General features: G+C 41.9%; 1 long non-coding RNA gene across 1 annotated transcript in view; it reads right to left on the bottom strand.

Annotated features, from left to right (window-relative positions):
* The window catches only part of LOC146501814 (uncharacterized), a 241977-nt gene that overhangs the window by 106658 nt on the left and 119874 nt on the right, over positions 1–15445 (bottom strand). The gene's annotated exons all lie outside the window — the stretch shown is intronic.

Genomic DNA, 15445 nt, shown 5'->3' with positions numbered 1-15445 from the left:
CCATATGATTTATTTATACAGATGAAAAAGTGAGTGTGAATGTGTCTGACGTCACAGTGTTTTTGTGCGCTGTGTAAAAGTAATTGCCTCTGATTGTGAGAGCGGTGATTCTGCAGGTCACCAGCTATTGTAAAAAAAAAGAGTGAAAAAGAGACAAAATTTACATTGTAGATGAAAAATAATCATAGGAAAAAGGTTTTGTGTTGATCAGCCAAGAACAACTACAATTTTCTGCTTTTAAGAAAGGACTGTTCACAAAAACAGAGAGAGAGAGAGTTGTGTGTGTTGATTAAGCAGTGATAATAATAATGAAAATGTCTTAGTTTGTCACTTTCAGATGAAAAGCAGACCTGAATCAATGTGTCTCTCAAACTCACAAGCGAGCTCTCACTCCTCCCTGAAGACAAGGAATGCAGCTCCAAAGAGCAATGACATGGCAGATAAAGAGACAGCAGCAAAGTCCTGAGAAAAGAGTTCCAGCAAGCAGTAGCAGTGTGGACAAACAGCATCAGAGAAGAAGAGCAAACCCATCATCCTGAATGATTGGATGAATGGCACTGTGTTCCCAACAAGCTGCAAATTCACTGTGCATGTGACAAGAACATTTGAGGAGAACTGAGGAGACTGTTGGAGTTTGACATTTGCCACCTTTGGAGAAAATGGCAAGAAGAGACAGTGAAACACAGGACAAAGCTGAAGGAGAACTGCCTGCTATTGGACTGTTGAAATGGGAGAGGACAACAGAGTGAGAGGAGTGGTGAGAACACATAGGAATTTTGTTGTTTAATCTGGGAAATCAAAATTTGGGTTAGCAAACCTGGGAAAAACAAAACTGACTGCTTAAGTGGGAAATTGTGAAGGAGTCTGAAACATTGCAAAAAGAAACATACAAAATCACACACACAAGCAGAATATGCATTAACCCTACTAACACTTCCAAACACAAGAGAGCTCATAAAGATTAGACAACATCTTAAGCATGTGAGTCTGTTTACCATCTTGTCCAAGTCACTTAGTGTGACGAGAAGTGATGCAAAGATCAGTGGACTCATAGCACATCAGTTACAAAATGATTAAATAATAGCAGAGAAATGTGTAGGAAAGGCAGCTTTAAGAACATGCTCTGCTGGATATGCAGCTCCACAGACATGCATTAAACCTGCCTAATAACACAAACACACATGCAATGAAAATTAGCTTGTTATCTCTCATCAGTGTTAAAATAGTGTGAATTTAACAGACACTTGTTATCAAATGCTGAAGTTATCCAATGCCAAAAATTGACTCTCTAGGTTGCAGGACAACAGTTGAACTTTTGTGGCGTGCCAAAAAGATTCTGGTTTGACCAACCAGAAATCAGACAATAAATTTAGTTGTTAATATAGTGAATTGGGAGATGCTTCCTGCTTGATTGATGCAGCATAAGTAATTTACTGTATGAGGGAAATTCTATTTTTGTGATAACATTTTGAACATGCATTTCTGTTGTCCTGTCATCTTAGTGGGTTAATAGCTGATATGCAAATTAGTTGATCGTTCCTAGATTGAGGAAAGGTGACTGAATCTTAGCACGAGTGAATGAGATGTGTTGGAGTTTGTTAGAGTGGAGACTCTAAAACACTGAGTTTCCTGTTTTGATGTGCGAGTGAATCCTGTACCTAGATACACAACTCTGAATACATAAGAACAAACGTCTTTTGTGAAATAGCTGACAACATGTCACATGTTTTATGATGAAGGGAAAAGGGAAAACTGAATAAAATGGGTGTGTGGCCTAAATGAGTGAAGAGCACAGACCTGGGGATTAAACTCATAACATATTAGGGTTATGTTGTGTGTTGTGCAGCTGATGGTTGGTTTGGAGTGAATCTAGCTGATGATTTTTCTTTTGTTGTGAAGTTGAGCCTGCCAATTAGTATGATAGTATGATAAACCATGCTAATGGTATGATTTACCCTCCTGAGATGAGGAGCATGCGTCATGACTTAACAAGGCCTTTTTATTTTGATACTTTCCCAGTGCACTGAAAGTTTTGTTTGATAATCTCTGTTTGAGCAGATCTGCACGATTAGAAGCGCTATACGATACGTCGTCAAGAAAATTGTTACAAGTGAGTTTCTCCACATTGAAATGGGCTCAGGAGAAAGTCACTTATCTGGGACAATTAGAAAATGAGAGTCCCTGCCTAAAAAGGATTCAGCGAGGTAATCCGATCTAAAGTTCTTCTTTTTCTTTTGAAATGACGTCATTTTGCTGAGGGTGGAAATCAAATGCGGCGATAGTTTCCACTATCAGCAAAGAAAGAAAGAATGGATGAATGAATGAATAAATGGAAATAAAAACAAACTGACTGACTGATAAAACCTGACAAGACTTGACCACGACTCAAAGTTAACCTCCACCTAGACAGGCCAAAAGGGTGGATGAATTTACGTGTTTCTTTTTACAGGAGCAGAAAGATGACAGCAACATCTGAGGTTGCATATCGATTTAACTTTTAAATGCCACTTTCTGTGTTTGTGAATCTACCAGGGGTGTGTTATTCATGGGTTTGTGTTGCTCACAGAGATTACTGTGAGAAAGAGTGTATACACCCGCGCAGCGCTAACATTTACATTTTCTTCTCTACAGCATTACAATTCTTCATGTGGTTTGATCATGTAATTTATAACAGGACAACTAGTTAATGTTTTTCTACCACAGGATTACTGAGATTTTGTATGAAGAAAATTGTAGTTACAGGCTATATGTTGATGAGAAGTTTCCTGTGTTGAAAACTAGTATCACTTCTTTCCACAGCTATGGATGGCTAACTTTATGGTCTTTTTATGGCACCTCTGGAAACTGTCGACCTGTGTCTGACCATCGGGATGGTCAATGTGTGTTGCTAATGTTTTGTTTTTTTTTTTTTTTTTTTTCTTTTTTTTTTTCGCCTGTCCCATTTGGTTCTTTAGCCATCAGAATTGTTGTCTGAAGACCAACAAGGATACCCAATGGATTTATTTTGCCAAATGGATCATCATGGCATTGCCGTATTGGTCCATTTGATCGACCTTTGTTTTTATTATTTATTTTATTTTCAGTTGTTACAGACGGGACAGACATGAGTGAGGGATAGGAAAGGGAGAAAGAAAGAGGAAGGAAAAGAAAAACAGAAGGGGAGAGGGACAGTGAGAAAGGGGGGAAGAAAAAATATCTCCGGGATCACCTGTTGAGAGAAAAAGAATAGAAAACAAGCAAAAAAAACAAAACAAAGCAACATACTATACACAACACCATCGCATTAATCTAGCTAAGTGTAAACAGCAGTAAATACTAAATATTGAATGTTGTTGTGCAGCACGCAGGACAGACAGCGCACAATGTGCTTTGAAGTAGCAGCCAAGAAAGGTGTGATTTAAGTCTACGAACAGTGAACACCCGTGTGCACACCTGTGTGGATCGGCGCGCTTGTATTCAAATGGTTTCCCCATGTAATGGTCTGCTAGAGGATGTAGAGAGCCATAGCCCCGTCCCCCAGGGCATGAAGCAGGCATGGAGGAGATCCAGGCCCCAGACATCCAGAGGCCCCAGAGTGCAAGAGCCCAAGGAGGACCACCGGAGGGGCATCCGTGCCACCTTCATGGGAAGGGCTGAGGATCCCCAGACGAGGGGTCACCCAGTAGCCACCGGGCAGGAGCTAGAGGGGGCTGCACCGGCGTGCCCGCCGGCTCCGCCGGCAGCCAGCTGTGCCAGAGTGAACCGAGCCGCAGGCACAGAGGCCGGAGGCCCGAGGGCCCCCCGCGCCCCGGAAGAGGCCTGACCGAGCAGCAGGCGCCAGGCCCCGCCAAGTAGCCACCGGGAGTGAGCCGGTACATACCCGAGCGCCCAGCCCCAGACACCAAGAACCAACAATGCACAGACCCCTGAGGGCATCAGTCACCGGCAGGGAGTGTGGTGAGGGGAGATAGGCCTCCACACTTTGGAGGGCCTTGGAGTTCCCAGAGAGGTGGAGTCTAAGACCCGACCTGACATATAGACACAGACAAACAGGCACACACAGACACAGACATGCATTCCCACCCTCATGCACACATATACAAACACTCAGCACTCGCCCAACGTAGGAATAAACGTAAATGGACATGTACACACAATCACACTCCCCAAACATACTCTATACCCCGGGTCCAGGTATCCTCACCCCCAGAGATGGAAACGGCACCCAGACCCAAGAGATATTACCCTTCCCTCCGGGGTGGAGGCAAGCAGACCGCCCCAGGCTCCGCAGCAGCAGGGAGGCCAATCGGACAGCCAGCATCTCTTCCCAGCCCCCCCGCCCCGATGGCTAGCAGAGAACGGGGGTGTGTTAAGACCCCATACCTCCCTCCTCCCGCTCAAGTGTAGTGTTGCTGCGTGTTGCTCTAAAGTGTATTTAAAACAAGGGAGAGCATGGTGCTGCTGCCAGAGAGCAGCAGGTGTTAGCACGTAATGTTTGTTTTTCTAAGAGTACATGTAGAGAATTCAGCAGAAGCGGACAGGTGACATGAGAAAAATAAATAAGAGATGCAGTGTTTATGGAAATAATTGTAGTTTACTGATTTGAAAAAACCTGCACATGATACTTGTCTTGCTGATGTTGAATGCTTTATTACTCTTATGATATAGTTGTTTATAAGTGTGAAGTTTGATTTCACTTCCAGATCTTGTTTTCCAGTCCATGATGGTGTGTATGCAGGCTCCTAGCGGAGCCAGTTTTTAAGCAAACTTAATATGCAAAACACACTAACATCTTTTATTGCAGGATTATAGGTCCGGGGTGGTGCTGCTCCAGAGGAGGAGATGCCCTGATGTTGCCTAGGACATGATTTGGCTAACCTTTTTCTTTAAGACAGGAATCTGGTTTTGATGAGTTGACTCATGGGAGTGTCCATGCGTCAAGAGGAGGGGTCCAGGATTAACATGAAACAATGAATTAACATTAAACTATGTTTTATATGATTTTTGCAGTGATTTGTGTGATTAACAGTTCATTCAACGGGTATCAAACCTATGCAAGTGGTGCATCCATGCTCAGATGAGGCTTTGATGGCCTATAAGTGAAGTTCACTGAACTAAAGAATGTGGTTTGATGATTGTTGACATGCTCTCCAAATAGAAGTTTTTCCTCCTAGCAAGGAAGTACAGGTGCAGCAGTCATCTCCTGAGAAATCTTCAGAGGCCCAGTGAGAAACAAGAACCATTCCAGGCATAGCTGACAGCCCAGGCAGTGGTTGAGGTCAAAGGTCGAGCTGGTTGGGGCCCATCATGAGATCAGACTTTGGAGCCACAGCAAGGACCACGAAACTGCGTTGGAATGAGAGCTGTGCCAAGGGGGATTTCCAGAGGCCAACAGAGGAGATTGTGGACAACAGACGGGCACCTGAAGGATGAGGGGAGCGTGCCAAGCTCCATCGACAGCGCAGGGGGAGTCCGAGGATGACATCATGATTCTGTGAAAAGCACAGGAACCAGAAGCTATGGTGGTGATGACAGCAGTTTCCTATGAACATCACCTAATGCTGTGTCACTGTACTGTGCATATGATGACACTCTGAAGACTGCTGGGATCATAACAGCAGTAAGATAACTGGACCCAGCACCCTTTCCACAGAGGGGTTTTTCTGCAGAGGATGGACAGTAGAAGAGTCATAAGTATTCCTATCGCAGGACGAAGGCCTAAAGCAAGGTGATGGGGGTTGATAGAGGCCATTTCAAGTGCTTCTGACCACTCCATCTGCCTGCAAAATAGTGGAGAGACCCTCCTGGATACATCAGAGCCACTGCAAAAAGGTTGAGGTCCCAGAGGATTCCACTTCCTCCACAGAAATCAACTAGTAGAGGAAAGTTTCACCCTCACTTGGTTGCTTCAGTGGCGAGGGGGAAGTGCTGATTGGGCGCCCGTAGGGAATTGCTCGCACTTCAACCTCCAGCCATTGGCCAACTCTAGAGTAACCAAGTAGTAGGGTGTGACGGACCTGTACGTAGCCATGGGAAGGTGGACCCTCCTGGTTACCTTGACTACGACGCTCACCTTTACAGGACAAAGACAGAATCGGCAAATACAGACTATTATGTCTGCTCTCATATGCCCAGCACGCCTTTGAGACAAATCCAGCAGGCCCAAAATCAGGACTATATGAGTGATACAAGTGACTGGTTTTCTTGGCTTTACATTAGCTCCTGGTTACAGGTGCTAAAAGGACGACTCATCGGAGTTGGGATATTTCTACTTTTATTTTGTGTCTTTGTAACATGTATACTGCCATGTTTAAAACTCTTGATTAACCGCATAATATTTTCCACTGTTGCTGCATACATAGCCGTGACAAGTGATGATAATGACTCCGACCTGTTGGAACATGAAGACTTTGTGTGACTAATGACGATGTGACAGAAAATGTACAACAAGGTGTTACATACTGATATCTCACTTAAATTTATACTGACAACAGGAGGGAATGTCAATGGAAAATTGTACTTAGTAGTCAGTATAATCTTTTAATGATATAAGTTTGTATATGGTAGAATACTGCATGTAATCATTTGTGTTTATTGAAAGGATGTCTCATCCTAGGAAGTCTGTAACATTCCAGGGTGTTCTGGCTTTCACCCCCACATCCTAGGAGCATGGGAAAGTTCGTACCTTGTTTTATTGTTTTACGGTAGGATTAACGTAGTTATATCTGTTTCCAGTCTAAGTGGTTTTGGTTTGATGAACTGCTGGACTTTCCAGACCAGCAGTTTTAGGGAAGTCTTTATGGGGTCACACTCTGACCCCCCCTCACACACACACACACACACCACACACACACCACACAAGCACCCACTGAAGTGTATAAATAAAGGACCAGGGCAAGTCCTCAGGGCGAGTCTCTGAGTCTCACTCTAGGCTGCCCTTGCTAGCAAGAAATTCTGTGTGTTTCTCCTCTCTGATTCTCTACTGAAGAAGTGTTTTAGAACATATTTCTTAACAATTTCTGTAAAATGTAAAACTCTTTGAGCTGAGCATGAACCCACAGCTGGGCCAGGAGGGGAAGGAAATGTGCATATGTAGTGGTGTGAAGGAAAACTTTTTTTTGGCTCACTTCCCAGGAGAGCAATTTCACTGTATTGAGTGGGTGTCATCTTTGGGTTTGGTAGTTACTACTTATCACATCCCCAGTTTAGAGTTGGACAGAAACAAGGCAGATTTTGCAGGTGGTGTGACTCAATGTGGATTTTCTTTTGAAACCTTTCACTAATCCTGCGGCATTATTCATATATTTAATAAAGTGAATCACAGAACTGATAGGAAAGGAGTACAACTAGAGAAACATGAGGGAAAAAACTCAACTGGGGTTGAGGTGTCACACATAATCAGGCACGCTCCTACATGTGAAGTGGCTGTGTTCATTGCTAGGTAGCTTAAAGCTACGAGTGCTCCAATTTGCATGAATGCTACAAGGTTAAAATTAGCTTCTGCTTCTGAACACACCTTAAGAATTTCCTGACTTACAAGAAGTTGCTGCGCCTGCCTGCGGTTCCTCTATACCAGTTACCAGTGAAACAAGGTCTTCTACAGACTGCTGCATTATGAGCTTTTTGTAATCTAGGTTTTATGTTTTATGGGTGGCGTACTGATGAATTAATCATCAGTAAAAGTGTAGCAGGGAGAAATGTTTAAAATACTAAGAAATTAGTGCTCTCACAGATGAGCTGTTCTCATCTTTCATCTAATAGAAATTGCTCCAGTAGATGAGCACACTCTCTTCTCCTTGGCTTGATGTCTTGGGGAAATGCTCCCGAAAGGTCAAATGCTAGAATGTTTTCTATCCTCCGAAAGACTTTTTCTCAAAAACAGATGTTGCAAAAGGGTAGGTGGGGTTGATCATGGGGTCACACTTTATCCAGATTAATGAAATATAGCGCATAATTTCCTGTTGAACTACAACTTCCTAAGATCTTAACATTTTGGATTATGTATAGTTTAAACAAAGGTATTATGTGTTATGTTAATTATTGATCTTTAGAGGTGTCAACAGGTGTATTTTTTTAAACTTTTTCCAAATTTTGAATAATTCCTTTAACTAAAAATGCACAGAATACGTTGTAAACAATATTTACAATCTTAAACTAGCTTGTAAAAGGTTTGTGTTTGCCTTAGAAGTTCTTTTATTTCATTTCCTCCCCCCTTACTCTCTCTTTTAAACTCCTCTCTTCTTAATTCCTCTCCAAGCTCTTGCCTTTTCCCTCCATCTCTTTCCTAATTCCTCCCTTCATGGGTAATCCCTGTGCATCTTCCTGTGTTAATGGTCACTCCAGTAAAGGAACCACTCATGCCCACCCACTCTTTAAAATAAACATATATTCCCGTTAAACAGGAATCCTGAATTACACCATTACAGCGGTGATCCTCTAATGCACCCTGCTCTTCACACTCATCCCCACAGCAGGAAAGCTCACAAGCACAAATCCACGATGGCTCTTGCTGCCAGATTATCCACAGTCCACAATGCTGCAGCTGCTATGTTGCCTTTCTGATAAAACAATGTGTTTTGTGGGGTGCACTGGCTGAGTCCCTGGCATAGACATGTGGATGACTTAATGATCATGTGTGTGTGAGTCAATATTTAGGTCAGATCACATGAGATTGTTTTGCTTGGTTTGGGTATAAACAGTGCATTCTTCTCTTCCTGGAGGAAAAACAAACCTGACCAGTTGCTTGTCTGTAACTTAAGGCATTACAGGCAATAGAATCAGGCAATGTGCTCTTGGGTGAAGGCGGTATCAGCCTCTTAGCAAAACTGCATTCAGCCTGACATGTGGTTCCAGCCAGTCAGCAGAATGCAACCTGGCTGTCCTGCTCTTTCCACTCAGCACATCAGAGAGAAGCGGCCTTATCTGATGTGACATGGCTGACACCACCTTTAGAGCTGCGAGGAGACCCTGCTGATGATTAATTCGAGTTCTGTAAACATGATGAAGATTAGCTGCCTGTGTTTACCACTGCAGACGCCTCTCCTAACTCTCCAGCATGCCACAGGGCCGTGTAATAAGGTTGAATCATCTGCAGTGAATGATGGTGATGTGAAAACTAGCAGAGGCCAGACCAAGGAGTACGAATCCAGAGAAGTGACTCAGCACTGCCAACAGTTTATCTTTAAGCAGCTCAGTTTAGATGCCAGCGCTGTGAGTGGTGACCTGCAGATCTCGGTGAAATGTAAAGTCCCAATCATTCTGCTAGCTTTGCCTTGTATCGCAGCATAAGTGAGCATTTTATGACTCAAAGAAAATGTTGAGTGGTCTGAAAAATAAAACTAGACCTGAGGCCTGACTGCCCACAGATCTACGGGGACTGGAGTGAAAAATGTAGATTATCTGATCATCAAAGCGATTCATTAGCTCTCAGACAACAAGGAGAGGGAAACCAGAAAGCTTCCAGTACCAAACACCATGATGTCTGTTGCCTGCAGATTCAGGATATTCACATGCAGATTGCTGTTTATAGAGATTAGGTCCATAATCACTTAACCAGTCTATAAAACTGGCCTCTGGATTACGTAATAATTCATGTGTCACCTAATTGTGACTGTACTGTCGTGCTGCATACAGTAATAATGAGCAGATATGCAATCAATCACACTCCCACAAGCACCACATGGTGAGCCTTCTGCTCTCTTCAGGACAGTTTCCTGATGCCTTTTTGGCTTGATTTGCAATTCAGCCTTTGTTTCTGACATGTTGATCACCCAATGAAGCATATCAAGATTATAAAATGTGATTCTAATCTCAAGAAAGCTTCTATCTGAGATGCACATGCTATTAAGACATCTCTGAAAAGGTTCAATGCTTGCAGGTTAAATAGGAAATTCCTTTTAAGGCTCAAGACTTGCTACCAAAGAGCTGCTGGATTTAATTTTCCTGTCTTTTAACTGGCACATAGTGGTCTGTGCAAGGAAACTGTAGTACTCAAGAAAAGTTACAGCACTCAAACTGCTGCAGCAGGCCAACAAATCCTGGCGCTGATCCTCTTTTTTTGAGCTCAAGCTTAAAAAACCAAATCTTACAATTCCCACAATTAAAGCGTATCTTTTGTTAAAGCCCACCAATATCCGGAGTCTCTCCATACCCAAGTCTGTGAAACAAGCTTATAAGTATAATAGACTAAATTGGAAATGTTTGCAAACATACCATGAAGTCCAAAAGCCATGGAGGGCTCCTTTAAATGTGCTTTTTTCATCAAAAAGCACGTTCTGTACCAAGTGCCTGCTTATGAATAATAAAAAGTTGACATTAACAACTCCTACACATTGTCCTCCTACACAGTGCCTATAACTTTTTTTGTCCAATATGGAGGTGTGCAGGGCGATGAAATTACACAGCAGGGAAATCTACTGGCTCACTGACTTTATTGCACACACCCTCCACCTCCAGCTCCAAGTGAATGAAGTAAATGAACTCACCCTCACTTGTCCTCTGTTTCAGGAATGCTTCCTGCATTAATATAGTTGTTATACCCCGTGTCTGCAACTCTGATGCTATCTTCGCAGAATGAATGAGCTGCTTGCTTCGTCTGACATAACCTCTGTGGTCAGCCTGAATGGTAATCTCCACTCTTCCTGGCAAGGGGAAAAGGTTGCTCTTTGCGTGCCTACCCACAGACAGAAAAGAATAATAACGTTATTTATGTGCAGCTCATTATAAAAGGTTAAGTCTCTCTCAGATTTAGCCAACCTTTTTCCTTTAGCCACTGTCTGCAGAACTGCAGAACTGCAATACCTTGATCCAATTTCATGCAGCCCTGATCCTTAAAAGAATAAAACTTTTTCAACAAGTTGAGAAGGGACTGAAAAGATGAAGCTGTTTTGATGTAAACTGCAGAATGGATAACATTAAGAACATAAAGGCCATAAGTGACACATTTAATTAATTTAAGGTATTACAGTAATAGTATAGTAGTAGTCAAACAACATGAACAGCTTGCATTAAAAGTATTCTAGTGCAACACCTTAAATTTCAGCATCAAATTAAATGTTTACAGTTGGTCCCTGACCTGAGTTTTAACTCAGAAGCACCTTACAACCTGTTCTGCTCATAACCAATCACATGTAAGTCTCAGGATATGTATCTATTCATCTGTATCTGTGCATCAAAATAGCAAACATTTTAAAATGAGAGGGATTTTGTATACCACTCTTTGTTAATGGAGCAGGGCGGCTTGGTGGTTAGCCTTCCTGTTGTTGCCTCACAACAGGAAGGTCCTGGGTTCTAACCTGGGTACGGGCTTGCTGAAGCTGAGCTCAGCTAAAAGCTCTAAAGCCCATGGTAGTCAGACGAGCAGACGGTATAATGAGATTAATAGAGGATGAGGATCTCAGAGTATGGGAATGAGCGGCCATATGCAGAACATCAGAGAAATATGGAGGTGCAAGGTTAAGGAGAGACTTTAAAGCAAGAATCAGATTCTTAAAATTAATGTGGTATTTTACAGGAAGCTGGTGTTGAGGGATAGGAGTATTATGTTTTACGTAAATGGAAGTCCGAAAACTTCCATTTACGTACATTACATACCGAGTTTGTCTAAACAGTTTTAGTTCTTACCACAAAAAAACCCAACACTTTTTTGTCACTATTTAATTTGAGGAAATTAGCAAATAACCACAATTCAAGTTCAAGTAAACAAACCGTGGATAGAACAAGGTGGAAGAGTAGAGCTTAGTGGACAGATGATGTTGTGGGTCATCAGTGTAAGAATGAAAATGTGACTTTCCTAAAAATATGACTATATGAGAGGTAGAAGATAATAATTATAAATATAAGGAGACCTAAGACAGAGCCCTGGGGAACACCACTGACAACTGGACAGACACACAAGTCTGAGTCTGCTGCAGCTCATCTGCATGAAATCCTGTTGCATTAATTATAACCACGTCATTTAGTAATGTGAAGAAAAACAACAACAGTGGTTTGGATTATGTACAGTTCTGTATGTACAGATGTAGGTTGTGGTTTCCGGTGTCTGCGTGGCAAATAGAAAGGTTCAGCTAGCAACATGATCATGGAGATTTATGACCTACAGCCAGTGTTCATCTTCAGGGTGGCTGAATGTTAAATACAATAACATTGTCTTTACAATGAAGCATGAATAGGGACATGGTGCAGCATGAGGAATAGGGTTTTTCTAAACATACCATTTACTATACATTACTTTGATACATTTTACAATTTGCTGTTTATAGAGATTACAATAGGACCATTAAAACAACAGTATAATGGAACACAAACAGGTAATAGTGTCGCACTTTAATGCTCATATTCTATAATATTTGTTACAGCAAGAAACTCTTGTTGTTATTGGAGAAACTATAAACTAGTCAGAAGCCACCTACGGTACACCACTTTGACCTATTATGTGTTATGTAATAGTTTTCAAAAGAAAATGAAATTAATTTATCTTGCCAGGGAAGAAATACACACACCTGATCATTTTGCTGTTTGTTAGGTCCTATTGTCCCCCATTGCACCCATTTTAAGGCAGTGTATCGTAATGTTTGTCACTGATGTTGTCTGTCTGGGGTTGACAGTGCTGCCTTTTGTTGTCAAAAGCGCTAAGGGTGGGTTTTCATGTCCTCGAAGATAAAGAGAGCAGTACACAAGATGACTGCTGCCTCCAGAATACACAGATTAGACTCTCTGTTGCTCGTCTCTGGCCTGTTTACTCTTCACACCTGAACAGGCATACAAATAAACCTGCGGTGCAGCCACCGAATGTTCAACACTCATGATGAATATTTTATTTCTCCTGCAGCTGGATGAGAAGCTTTCGCAAAAAGTAGAATCAGCAGGTCTCCAGAGATAATTTGGCTCTGTATCTGTGCACGCACACCAAGCTTGTACTCTACAACCAGCCGGTAGCTAAAGTGAGCTCGGCAATAATTCAGGTTCAGAGGAAAAGAAAAAACGTTCAAAGCTTGGGATATTTCTCCATCCATCTGTCTACTAGCTTCAGTTGATTGGTAAAATATTAGTTACAATGCCAGCAGTGCATTAATGGAAGGAGTCCAGATTCTTCCTTCGGCTCAGTGTCGCCTGAGCGATCCATCACACAGGCACGAATTCGCTCATCGGCTTACAAATGGTGTCCACCATTTACACTATGTGCTTTATTTTATAGTACAACTGGCATTGTCTTTTTTATATACATATATAAAAATGGGGAGGGTACATGTGATTTTATTTAGCCTATAGCTGGAAGACTTATGAAGTATGTGAAAATAAAACTTTCTGCTCCTGATAAATAAAATAAAAAAGATGAAATGAAAAACAAAACAAACTCTGGGCTGCTGTTTCCATGTTGGCCCTCATGTGGGCAGACTCTCACTCGGCATGTTCTTCCCACACTTGTTCTGAGCTATCTCACTAACCTTCTGATATATAATAGCTGGATGGTGCTGAACACCATGCTAGTGGCTAGTGGTGCAGCTGCTAGTCTCTGTCGATTCCTGTGCTTACCATTTACTCACCTGCCTGCCCACTCGTCACTGTTTCTCATCTAGCTGCTTTGGAATTCTGCCTGCCTGTCAGTTACTCGTCCAGGGCTCAAGTAAGGCCACTGAAACAGTTCACAAAAATTACAAGATCTCACTAAAGTCACCTTCACCACATCTCTCCACTCTGACAGTGTTCCTGGTTGCGTTCAAGCTATAAGACTGTAAATCACTGTAAAACTGCTGCTGGTGTGCTGTGCCCGAATTCTCAGTCCAAATATGACAACCACCTCAGTTAGCTTGTTAATGTTCATGACAATACAATTGGAAAAAGACTGAAAAAGTATGACTTGGTCAGAAGGGTTGCCAGGAGAAAACATCTGCTCTCTTCAAAGAACAGGAGATATCCATCCAGACCCATAATTCTGCATAGACCACAACCTGACTGAAACCCTGTAGCGCTGTGCATAAACAAATGCCTCCAAACCTCAATGAACTGAAATGTTGGTGCAACGTGGCCATGATTAATTTAAGGTATTATTGCTAGATGTGGTTCTACAAGCTATTTAATGGTATACTTAGTTTTTCAAAGCTCTACTCAGATCACTTGCGAATTCTCAACAAAAGTTCTTCAATGTCTGAAATGTATGAGACAGCAGATAAATGTTCTCTGCTGATGTCACCATTATAACACAAAAAATTAAAGGGAATTTTGCCTTCTAATATGTAAAAAGGAACAGGAATGCAAACTTAAAAGTCCTGATTTAGTTATGCTAAAACTTCTAAAATGCTGTGACACCAGTAGAGAGGAGTCATAAAGACAGCTAAACTGATTCCATCGTGCAAGTCTTGTTTGATGGCAATACCTAACATTACCAAGTAAAAGATACTGCTCTTACCTGCTGAGACTCCGACAATACAGCACTTAAATATGTTGTAATGGCCCAAAGATGTATTTCTTTGTAAAGTTGTTTTTGCCTTTAAAGTGCTAAGAAAAAATAACAAAATAAAAGAAGGCTTAATGACAGGATAAGTGGGAACATTTCTTACTCACGTGTGGTGAGGTTAACTTTGAACCTGAAAACTACTTCCGGTGTATCTCTGTGCCTAATTGACATAATGGGACTAGGGTAACTTCAATTCAGTTAATTTGTTATATTTTCTTAAATTTAATTAGATTTATATAGTGCCAGATTACAACAGTCATCCCAAAGCCTTTTACTCTGTGAAGTAAAAATCCTACAATGTCAGAGAGAAAAAACCCAAAGAATCCAATGTGACACTTTGGGACTATGGGGAGAAAAACTTTTTTTTTATAGGAATAAACCTAATTTCCCCTGTTAAATCTGATCCTAAACATTACAATCCCCATTTCCCACAGAAAGAGTATGATCTGAAATCAATTCTGACAGTTTTAAGAAAAGACATGCAACATGCACTGGTTAACTGGCACGTGCTGATGGTGCTTGATTTGAAGGCCTAATTAAATATGTTCACATGATGTAAAGTGATTCAGCTGTAATGCCCTTAAAGAGTGGATTTAATCACTGAATCAAACCAGTGAATAAACCACACGAGTCATCGCAGCAGTAACGGAGTTGGAAGCCTAAATGAGCAACGCTGAGTCAAACTGCAATTGTTGTGCAACACTGTAAACACACTTGACATCAAGTCATTAGTGATCTGCAGAGCAAGGACATGACACACGCCTGCCATTAATATCAAAGCCAATTTTTCACTATCTCTCCGTGGCTAAAACCACAGTTCACACACGTTATTATCTCTGCTGCAGATCAGGGGGCATTCGCTGGGTCCTGTAGAAGGCAAAGGAAGCCATATGTATGTTTCACTGAGGCAGGGAGTGTACAGCAGTGGCTAAATCTCTGTAAGCAGGCCCTGGCGCTGCTCCCCGATTGCCTGCCTGCTGTGCGGGCAGGGGCCTGAAGGGGACTAATCCC

Source organism: Neolamprologus multifasciatus, chromosome 15, assembly GCF_963576455.1.
Source record: "Neolamprologus multifasciatus chromosome 15, fNeoMul1.2, whole genome shotgun sequence".
NCBI classification, from domain to species: domain Eukaryota; kingdom Metazoa; phylum Chordata; class Actinopteri; order Cichliformes; family Cichlidae; genus Neolamprologus; species Neolamprologus multifasciatus.
The sequence above is the reverse complement of the archived record's forward strand: the minus strand, read 5'-3'. Positions and strand labels throughout refer to the sequence as shown.